General features: G+C 40.9%; 1 pseudogene; it reads left to right on the top strand.

Moving 5' to 3' along the window:
* The first annotated feature begins 1,656 nt into the window (after positions 1-1,656).
* LOC126475744 (5S ribosomal RNA) lies at positions 1,657-1,774 on the top strand (annotated as a pseudogene).
* The last annotated feature ends 10,303 nt before the right edge of the window (positions 1,775-12,077 follow it).

Here is a 12,077-nt window from a genome sequence, read left to right as displayed (position 1 = left end):
AAGCCGATAAGAAGGCCAAAATATGTCAGTATTGCATTGGTCAGAAGGTCATTATGAAGCCCCACATGCTCTCAAACAAACAGAAGGCATTGTGTCACAAATTCTTTCAGTGTCCAACGAGTTACTGCAAATTTCACAGATTGCACATATGAGTGCAATTGAACCAGAGGCTATCAAGGAAATCATATGATGTACACCATGTCAGCAGTAGTATACCATGTTAGCAGTATGAAATCCTTCCTCAAATAGAAACACTGTAGAGACAGTTAGGTAATGTAGATTTTTTTTTAAAAGATGTGATTCCACTTTAACACATGGAGTGCTATTGTTTTTCCAAAATTTTGGATTGTGTAGATTGATTCTGTGTGAGTCTGCTTGAGTCAGAGTTGTGTGTGTTGGTTAGATTCAGTGAAACAATGGATATTGTGTGACTGTAATTCTGATATGTATACACTGGAAGTGTTTTTCTCCTGTAGGTAGATGTTTCATGTCAAAAAATATTACAGGATGGGATCTTTAAATGTGTTCTCTACGGATATTTTTATGAAATTAATTAACAGTAGCAGTAGAAAGAGGAATAAATGATGTGTGTAATGTTGTTCTGGCAAAATGAGTATATTGTATTAGGGATTTCACAAGTGAAGTGAAGATCCGTGAATAAGTGTGGTGAAGAGATAGTTAATGGGAAAGTAATATGCACTCTTTTAGCTGAGTTATTGGAAATGTGGGGAAGGTTCTTCTGAGTTCAATATAGTGAGAGTTGTCTGAATTTTTCTTGGTTGTTTAATTGTCATTAGGTGAAGGAAAGAATTGTAGTGAACTAATGAGTATTTATGTCGATGCCGGGGAGCATCAGGACTGTGTTAGGAAGAGAGAGTTGTGTGATTAATGTATACACCAAAGGAATGTTTGGACTAAGTTAAAAAGAGAGACTAGAAGTATTGGGAGTATTATTCCAATGTCATATGAGATAGTTGGGGACCTTCTTTTATATTTTTGTTTGGGAGCATGAAGGTGAAGGAATAGTAGTTCCTGGATACAAGTATCTTGTTTTATAGAGTTTAGAAAGGACAATTTGGAATTGAGATATTGCAGTACTCCATAACAATAATTAAGATGAATAACAGTTCGTGAATGAATGTAATATAGGGCGTGTGTTCGTAGTGGGCACTGAATGAAATCAATGGGTGAAGTTGAAAATGTGTGGCGGACTGTAATTCGAACCCTGGTTTCCTGCGTACCAGGCAGGTGCTCTCACCACAAAGCCATCTGGACACAGTGATCATTGCAACTGCATGGACTACACTAGCACGTCTACTGTCAGACCCAAATTCTCAGCTTATCCATACACTAATAATATAGTGACAGTTTTCTATTACCCTCACTACTCATAGCATTTCACCAGTTCACAAAAGAGTTTGAGTCTGGTGTGCATTTGCACTGAAGAGATCATTGAGTGGCTCATCTTAATTATATGTGGTGCCTGCTCACAGTCAATGTCTGCAATTCGTTTGTATCTTAAGGGGACCACACCGTGGTTCAGGTTGAAAAATATCGATTTTCGGTTTTCATCATATTTCGATGGAGTAAGGTTTTATTTAACTATTCTGAAAAGGATTTTGCTGAACAAAATTTTTTTTGAGCATTTAAAGAGTGGGAAACGGCCTTGCTGCAGTGGATACACCAGTTCCTGTGAGATCACTGAAGTTAAGCGCTGTTGGGCATGGTTGGCACTTGGATGGGTGACCATCCAGGCTGCCATGCGCTGTTGCCATTTTTCAGGGCGCACTCCGCCTCATGATGCCAACTGAGGAGCTACTCGACCGAATAGTAGCGGCTTCAGTCAAGAATACCATCTTACAACCGAGAGAGCGGTGTGCTGACCCCACGCCCCTCCTATCCGCATCCTCCACCGAGGATGACATGGCGGTCGGATGGTCCCGGTAGGGCACTCATGGCCTGAAGACGGAGTGCATTTAAAGAGCATTTTCCTACCACATGTGTTTATGTGCCACGCCCACTTTTCTGTCACCCACTTTTCTGCATATATTTTAGATCTTTATGTCTCCTTCTTTGCACGTTAGGGATTTTTTTTTTATTTCCGAGTGTGTTGGCTATCTGGAATGCAATGGTCAGTATTCTTTTGTTGCTGCTGTTTGTAAACAACACACTTTCAAACACCCAGTTAGTTTTGTTCAAGTGTGATTGTGAGTAGTTGTTATACTTACGTTTGCAGTGCTTGTTTACATGTGTTTTGTTGTGTTTATTGAAGATGATGAAACGTAAAGGCATTTTCAAGAAACGACAATTTAGAGGAAACAAGTTTAGAAAGCTTTTTGTACAAGAGGTTTCTAATTGTAATTCTTCAACAAGTGCATCATCAAAGAAGCTCTCATGATTTCAAGAGAGTTACAATGAATTTACTGTCAGTGACAAGGGGTGCAGTAACATTATTATAAATTTGAGAATATTATCAGATGTAATTTCTAAATTTGTACAATGTAGACAATGTGGTGAGTCACAGAGTGTGAAAATTTGTGAGAGTGCCAGTGGGAGAAAAGGCCTAGCAATTGATTTGGATTTAGTTTGCACTAAATGCTCAACTGTAATTTCATTTATGAGTTCTTCAAAACCAGATTCAAGTGGCCCTTATGAAATCAATACTCGATTAGTTTATGCCTTGTGATCTACATCTACATCTACATTGATACTCCGCAAGCCACCCAACGGTGTGTGGCGGAGAGCACTTTACGTGCCACTGTCATTACCTCCCTTTCCTGTTCCAGTCGCGTATGGTTCGCGGGGAGAACGACTGTCTGAAAGCCTCCGTGCGCGCTCTAATATCTCTAATTTTACATTCGTGATCCCCTCGGGAGGTATAAGTAGGGGGAAGCAATATATTCGATACCTCATCCAGAAACGCACCCTCTCGAAACCTGGCGAGCAAGCTACACCGCGATGCAGAGTGTCTCTCTTGCAGAGTCTGCCACTTGAGTTTATTAAACATCTCCGTAACGCTATCACGGTTACCAAATAACCCTGTGACGAAACGCGCCGCTCTTCTTTGGATCTTCTCTATCTCCTCCGTCAGACCGATCTGGTACGGATCCCACACTGATGAGCAATACTCAAGTATAGGTCGAACGAGTGTTTTGTAAGCCACCTCCTTTGTTGATGGACTACATTTTCTAAGCACTCTCCCAATGAATCTCAACCTGGTACCCGCCTTACCAACAATTAATTTTATATGATCATTCCACTTCAAATCGTTCCGCACGCATACTCCCAGATATTTTACAGAAGTAACTGCTACCAGTGTTTGTTCCGCTATCATATAATCATACAATAAAGGATCCTTCTTTCTATGTATTCGCAATACATTACATTTGTCTATGTTAAGGGTCAGTTGCCACTCCCTGCACCAAGTGCCTATCCGCTGCAGATCTTCCTGCATTTCGCTACAATTTTCTAATGCTGCAACTTCTCTGTATACTACAGCATCATCCGCGAAAAGCCGCATGGAACTTCCGACACTATCTACTAAGTCATTTATATATATTGTGAAAAGCAATGGTCCCATAACACTCCCCTGTGGCACGCCAGAGGTTACTTTAACGTCTGTAGACGTCTCTCCATTGATAACAACATGCTGTGTTCTGTTTGCTAAAAACTCTTCAATCCAGCCACACAGCTGGTTTGATATTCCGTAGGCTCTTACTTTGTTTATCAGGCGACAGTGCAGAACTGTATCGAACGCCTTCCGGAAGTCAAGAAAAATAGCATCTACCTGGGAGCCTGTATCTAATATTTTCTGGATCTCATGAACAAATAAGGCGAGTTGGGTCTCACACGATCGCTGTTTCCGGAATCCATGTTGATTCCTACATAGTAGATTCTGGGTTTCCAGAAATGACATGATACGCGAGCAAAAAACGTGTTCTAAAATTCTACAAGAGATCGACGTAAGAGATATAGGTCTATAGTTTTGCGCATCTGCTCGACGACCCTTCTTGAAGACTGGGACTATCTGTGCTCTTTTCCAATCATTTGGAACCCTCCGTTCCTCTAGAGACTTGCGGTACACGGCTGTTAGAAGGGGGGCAAGTTCTTTCGCGTACTCTGTGTAGAATCGAATTGGTATCCCGTCAGGTCCAGTGGACTTTCCTCTATTGAGTGATTCCAGTTGCTTTTCTATTCCTTGGACACTTATTTCGATGTCAGCAATTTTTTCGTTTGTGCGAGGATTTAGAGAAGGAACTGCAGTGCGGTCTTCCTCTGTGAAACAGCTTTAGAAAAAGGTGTTTAGTATTTCAGCTTTACGCGTGTCATCCTCTGTTTCAATGCCATCATCATCCCGTAGTGTCTGGATATGCTGTTTCGAGCCACTTACTGATTTAACGTAAGACCAGAACTTCCTAGGATTTTCTGTCAAGTCGGTACATAGAATTTCACTTTCGAATTCAATGAACGCTTCACGCATAGCCCTCCTTACGCTAACTTTGACATCGTTTAGCTTCTGTTTGTCTGAGAGGTTTTGGCTGCGTTTAAACTTGGAGTGGAGCTCTCTTTGCTTTCGCAGTAGTTTCCTAACTTTGTTGTTGTACCACGGTGGGTTTTTCCCGTCCCTCACAGTTTTACTCGGCACGTACCTGTCTAAAATGCATTTTACGATTGCCTTGAACTTTTTCCATAAACACTCAACATTGTCAGTGTCGGAACAGAAATTTTCGTTTTGATCTGTTAGGTAGTCTGAAATCTGCCTTCTATTGCTCTTGCTAAACAGATAAACCTTCCTCCCTTTTTTTATATTCCTATTAACTTCCATATTCAGGGATGCTGCAACGGCCTTATGATCACTGATTCCCTGTTCTGTACATACAGAGTCGAAAAGTTCGGGTCTGTTTGTTATCAGTAGGTCCAAGATGTTATCTCCACGAGTCGGTTCTCTGTTTAATTGCTCGAGGTAATTTTCGGATAGTGCACTCAGTATAATGTCACTCGATGCTCTGTCCCTACCACCCGTCCTAAACATCTGAGTGTCCCAGTCTATATCTGGTAAATTGAAATCTCCACCTAAGACTATAACATGCTGAGAAAATTTATGTGAAATGTATTCCAAATTTTCTCTCAGTTGTTCTGCCACTAATGTTGCTGAGTCGGGAGGTCGGTAAAAGGAGCCAATTATTAACCTAGTTCGGTTGTTTAGTGTAACCTCCACCCATAATAATTCACAGGAACTATCCACTTCTACTTCACTACAGGATAAACTACTACTAACAGCGACGAACACTCCACCACCGGTTGCATGCAATCTATCCTTTCTAAACACCGTCTGTACCTTTGTAAAAATTTCGGCAGAATTTATCTCTGGCTTAAGCCAGCTTTCTGTACCTATAACGATTTCAGCTTCGGTGCTTTCTATCAGCGCTTGAAGTTCCGGTACTTTACCAACGCAGCTTCGACAGTTGACAATTACAATACCGATTGCTGCTTGGTCCCCGCATGTCCTGACTTTGCCCTGCACCCGTTGAGGCTGTTGCCCTTTCTGTGCTTGCCCAAGGCCATCTAACCTAAAAAACTGCCCAGCCCACGCCACACAACCCCTGCTACCCGTCCGTGTAGCCGCATGTTGTGTGTAGTGGACTCCTGACCTATCCAGCGGAACCCGAAACCCCACCACCCTATGGCGCAAGTTGAGGAATCTGCAGCCCACACGGTCGCAGAACTGTCTCAGCCTCTGATTCAGACCCTCCACTCGGCTCTGTACCAAAGGTCCGCAGTCAGTCCTGTCGACGATGCTGCAGATGGTGAGCTCTGCTTTCATCCCGCTAGCGAGACTGGCAGTCTTCACCAAATCAGATAGCCGCCGGAAGCCAGAGAGGATTTCCTCCGATCCATAGCGACACACATCATTGGTGCCGACATGAGCGACCACCTGCAGATGGGTGCACCCTGTACCCTTCATGGCATCCGGAAGGACCCTTTCCACATCTGGAATGACTCCCCCCGGTATGCACACAGAGTGCACATTGGTTTTCTTCCCCTCTCTTGCTGCCATTTCCCTAAGGGGCCCCATTACGCGCCTGATGTTGGAGCTCCCAACTACCAGTAAGCCAACCCTCTGCAACTGCCCGGATCTTGCAGAATGAGGGGCAACCTCTGGAACAGGACAAGCAGCCATGTCAGGCCGAAGATCAGTATCAGCCTGAGACAGAGCCTGAAACCGGTTCGTCAGACAAACTGGAGAGGCTTTCCGTTCAGCCCTCCGGAATGTCTTTCGCCCCCTGCCACACCTTGAAACGACCTCCCACTCTACCACAGGTGAGGGATCAGCCTCAATGCGGGCAGTATCCCGGGCAACCACAGTCATAGTCCGATCAGGGGATGCGTGGGACGAGCTGGCCGTCCCCGACAAACCCCCATCCGGACCCCCACAGTGATGCCCATTGGCAACAGCCTCAAGCTGTGTGACCGAAGCCAACACTGCCTGAAGCTGGGAGCGAAGGGATGCCAACTCAGCCTGCATCCGAACACAGCAGTTGCAGTCCCTATTCATGCTAAAAACTGTTTTGCAAAGAACGTCTGAACTAATCTACAGAGAGCGCAAACAAATCGACAAAATTTAAACGGTTATTAAAATACAAGATTGCCTAGTAAATGCAGTAATGCTGCTACTTGCGCACTGCTGACACTGCTCGGCGGCGGAAGGAGACTATGCGAAATTACACTATTCAGGTACTAAAACGCGATGCTACACTCTCAAATACTATAATACACCCGAAATTTATGAATTAAACAATGCAAGTACCAAAAACACGCGAAGAAATTAAGAATTAAACTATGTAACAAATGAGTGAGCTAGGAGTATACGACTTGCTGCTCAGCTGCTTATCCAATGGCGGCAGGGAGCACACTGACTGTGACCAACCGACACTGGCCGTTCAAAACAAAAACAGTAGACAAACGACTACGCGAATTTACACTATTCAGGTACTAAAACGCGATGCTACAACTCTCAAATACTATAATACGCCCGAAATTTATGAATTAAACAATGCAGGTACCAAAAACACGCAAAGAAATTAAGAATTAAACTATGTAACAAATGAGTGAGCTAGGAGTATGCGACTTGCTGCTCAGCTGCTTATCCAACGGCGGCAGGGAGCACACTGACTGTGACCAACCGACACTGGCCGTTCAAAACAAAAACAGTAGACAAACGACTACGCGAATTTACACTATTCAGGTACTAAAACGTGATGCTACAACTCTCAAATACTATAATATGCCCGAAATTTATGAATTAAACAATGCAGGTACCAAAAACACGCAAAGAAATTAAGAATTAAACTATGTAACAAACGAGTGAGCTAGGAGTATACGACTTGCTGCTCAGCTGCTTATCCAACGGCGGCAGGGAGCATGGCGGCAGGGAGCAAGGGCATGGCTGCAGTGATGAACTGACATCAACCACAAAATAAATTTGAAAAACTGACTGCAATATTAGAGAAAGCTGTATGTGAGGTCAGTGAGGAAAGCACGAAACTGGCTGCTAGGGAAGCAGTGGAAGAAAATGATGGATGTTCGTATATTGCAGTTGCACTTGATGGAAGTTGGCAGAAAAGAGGACATACTTCTCTGAATGGAGTAGTGACTGCCACGAGTGTAGACACCTGTAAAGTCTTAGATGTGGAGATAATGTCTAAATATTGCAAATATTGTAAAGTCAATGAACATAAAGAACGCAACCATGTGGCTAATTTTAGAGGAACAAGTGGTGGTATGGAAGTTCATGGAGTACAACAAATATTTCATCGCTCCATACATATGGTACACCAAATATTTGGGCGATACAACAATGTGGTGAACTCCAAGCCATGTGGAGATAACGTTATTAGCAAAACAGAATGTGTAGGCCACATTCAAAAACGTTTGGGAACAAGGCTAAGAAAACTAACTATTGATATGAGAGGAAAAAACTTAGAAGATTGTTGACTGGACAGGGTCGGTTAACTAAAACTGAAATAGAAAACTTGCAGGTATACTATGGGCAGGCAATTAGGAAAAATAAAGAAAATCTGGAGGCAATGAAGAAAAATGTTTGGACCATATTCTTCCATAAGTCCTCTACTGATGGTAAGCCATGTCATGGATTGTGTCCATCAGGAGAAAATTCATGGTGCAAATACAATAGGGCTCAAGCAAGTGGAGAACCTTATTCTCACCAGCATTCTCTTCCTGCTGCTGTTATTACAGCAATTAAACTTATTTTCAGAGATTTGGTTCATCCTGACCTTCTAAGGAAATGTCTGCTTAGGCAGACACAGAAACCAAATGACTGTTTCAACATCATAATTTGGAAGCACCTTCCTAAAACTGTATTTGAAGGTATGTATACAATGAAACCAGGAGTTCATGATGCTGTTATTACATTCAATTGTGGTATTATTGGAAAGTATTGGGTACTGAAAAAGCTGGGAATTAATCCTGGGCCGGCCGGGTGGCCGAGCGGTTCTAGGCGCTACAGTCTGGAACCGCGCGACCGCTACGGTCTCAGGTTCGAATCCTGCCTCGGGCATGGATGTGTGTGATGTCCTTAGGTTAGTTAGGTTTAAGTAGTTCTAAGTTCTAGGGGACTGATGACCTCAGAAGTTAAGTCCCATAGTGCTCAGAGCCATTTAAGCCATTTTAATTAATCCTGGTAAAAATATGATCAAACATCCAGGAAGGTGGAAAAGAAGCTGGAAGACCTGCTGGAGGCCAAAGAAGGGCCATCATAGGCAGCAGGACAGTTTTAATTAACTGTAAGTAACAAATTTCAAAAGTTTTTTCTTTAAAGTCAATTTGCTGCAAACTAAAATTTTCAGTACATATGCCCCATTATATCAGAAACTATCGTAGATAAATGAATGAAATTTTCAGAGACTCTGCGTAACATAAAAAGCCACCTCTGGTACTACATTCATTAATATTCCCCCATTAGGAAGTTCACAAAAAATATTTTCTGCAGAAAAAACTTAATATTTTTGTTAATAAATTTAAAAAAGTATTTCTTAAAAACTATAAAATGGATAAAGTAAATTTTAGTACAGTTGACCCTATTAGCATCATGTAACATGCAGTAAAAATATTAAGGTCCTGCATCAAATAGTTCTTTCATAAATGGGTCAAATACTTGCCTAAGTTAACATGGGTTACATAGGCAGGGTGTGATCCATTTAATTCATTGGCTACTGAATGAAAATGGTGTCTGTTCTTTTAGAGCTTAAAAACAACAATGCAGCTTAAAGAAAAATGATGTCAGTTTCAAGGAAGTTCATAAATGATGCCGTAGACTGCTATATGCTACTATGGACATTATAAAGATATCTTCAGTGCAGATGCACACCAGGCTCAAATTTTTATGGGAATCAGTGTAAGTTTTTGTAAAGTTATTATTCCCGATTTGGTGTATGCTATGTGTTCTGTGTCAATTAAAAATTAGATTGATTGATTGATTTATTGATCCATTTTCATCTACAGCTGCACAATGTGCAACAGATATTTGGATTTTTTTTGTTCATATTAACAGTTTTACATATAATATACCTTTGTACATAACACACATTAATATATCAATTAATGATGAATACTTAAATAAATGTTGTTACGCTGTATACGGAGAGATAAACTACTAATGTTCTTCTGAATGAGACTACATTGGGTAAACACACAATAATTTAGTTTTGTAGGTATTCATTTACTGTGTAAAAGCAGTGATCAACCAAGTACAATTTCAGTTTAGATTTGAAGTGACCAATGTTTTGTATGTGTTTAATGGTATCTGGTAAGGCATTGTACAGTTTGATACTAGGATGGATAATGCTCTTTTGAAATAACTTTGTGTTGGCGCTTTGAACATGTACATCCAATTTTTGTCTTCTATCATAGCTGTGTATTGTGTGATTTTGAGTGATGAGTGGTCTTTTTGTATGTAAGTTTTGCTGTAAATACATTATATTTTCAAGTATATATATGCAAGGAAGTGGCAGGATCATCATTTTTGGAAACAATGGTGTACATGATTTGTGATTATCTACCCCTTCCATTATTCTTATAATTTTTTTGTTTTGTATTTTGAATGTTTTTATGGCATCTCCAAAATTTCCCCAGAACATAATCTCATACCGGAGGTGAGAGTATGCAACTGCATAATATACACACTGAAGGGTGTTGTAGCTGGTACAAAGGCAAAATAGTAATGCTGATTAGCTACAGTACTATGGAAGATGTACGACCATGAAGAAATATGAAAGACAAGGTGGAGACTTATTACAATGTATAAAGGAAAACAGAGAAAGGCCGGCCATTTAATTGAGAGTGGGTGCAGAATGATAATGGTTTCCTTTTCTTCTGTATATTGTTTATTTGTATTAGTTGGTGTTGGCAACAAGAAATCTGATACTATCATTTTCGTGGGCATGTACATAAGCTAGTTGACTGCATGAATGGACAAGGTAAATTATGCATGTTTTAACTAATTATTAACTTATCTAACAAACTAACATAACAGTGTATGTTGTGACAGTCATGCTTATTATCTGAATATAATGTTGTGATGAGATGAGGAGAAGTTTTTCAGTTGGGAAAGATGCACTACCTGAGAGATTAATAGGTTATGACTAATGAGGATCATTGTAAATTTAATCTTTTAAACTGATAGCTTGCAAACCATAGGTAAATTGCATAGTGTAATTATATGCATAATTCACATAATAATTTCTAAAGATGCAGCTTCATTGTGAATGATTGGTCCAGTAAATGAAAGTTTAATTCAAGTATCATGTTCTGAAAATACTGTATTAATCACTAGCTGGGATAAGGTTGTATCTTGTAGAATTTGAGAGTTGTGCAGATAGGATGCATAGGAGAGCTGCAGCCACTGTTTGAATGACGGCAGGTCAAAGGACACTGCTACACAATGATGGCTTGCAGGAAGATCATCTGTTAGCACATTGCTTCCAGGCTGAGAGGTAGCAATGCAGGAGGAAAGAGAGAGAAAGAACACTGGGTGAATGGTGGTAACTTTCCCTGTCACTTTAGGGGCTGGCGGAGCTGACTTGGTGCCAGGCAGTCTGGAGGGACAACTCTGGATGGAGGCTGGCAGCTTACCTGACAACGGGGGGTAAGCCACTTTTTCATGCAAACTGGGTATGTCAAGAAGAAAGCTACTGTCATGCCTGTGTTGTCAACACTTGTAAATACATGCCCCAAGACACAGCAGCAACACATTATCTGGTTTGCATTTGTTCTCCACAACAGCGGAGAAAAGACATGTAGATACAGCTCTATATACATTGATGGATTATACAATGCACAATCAAACATCATACGCATTCTTTTTTTCTGATGGCAATGAAGTTGGCCAGCCTGCCATCCCTAGCATGAGAGAAATTCATCATGCTGTCATCCAAGCACAAGCAGTGTTGAGCAGCACTTTTAATTTAATCATCACCAGTGGATAGCAATAATATGTCTGGTAATGATACTCTGGGAACAATTCTTTCTCTTGTTCTCTATTGAGTGAGTTTAACATTTTTCTTTTGTCAATACAGTCAAGAATTACACCTTGATATATCAGTTGCTATGTTCTTGCTGCTACACCATGTATAATTGATACAAATGAACATTTCCTTTCTTCCTGAGTAATGACAAGACTCAAATGTATTATAGCAATGTTGGGAGAAGAAGCTTTTATCTTGTCATCACCTTGATATTAGCCACCACATCTTATAGAAGTACGCCAATGACAACTGTGTTTGGACAACTCTTCCCCTGAAAGAAGGAGGCTTGCTCAATGGGAGGACATGCTTACTAGCTTGTCTAATGCCATGTCTGCAGCTGCCACTAATCAACAACCACAGTCAACTTCCCTTGAACTGAACTATGCCTTTAGTTGATAGTCATTTGCTGTGCATGGATGTGATACAGTTTGTGAATAAAACTATTTTTTAGTAATAGAGTGTAGTAACTTCAAGTAGTTTTCAATGGCTATGAATGAGGAACAAAAATGAACATATTTTCTATGATTATTTCTG

The sequence above is a fragment of the Schistocerca serialis genome, chromosome 4, assembly GCF_023864345.2.
Source record: "Schistocerca serialis cubense isolate TAMUIC-IGC-003099 chromosome 4, iqSchSeri2.2, whole genome shotgun sequence".
Lineage (NCBI taxonomy): Eukaryota > Metazoa > Arthropoda > Insecta > Orthoptera > Acrididae > Schistocerca > Schistocerca serialis.
Note: the sequence above shows the minus strand (reverse complement) of the source record. Positions and strands in the feature narration are given on the sequence as shown.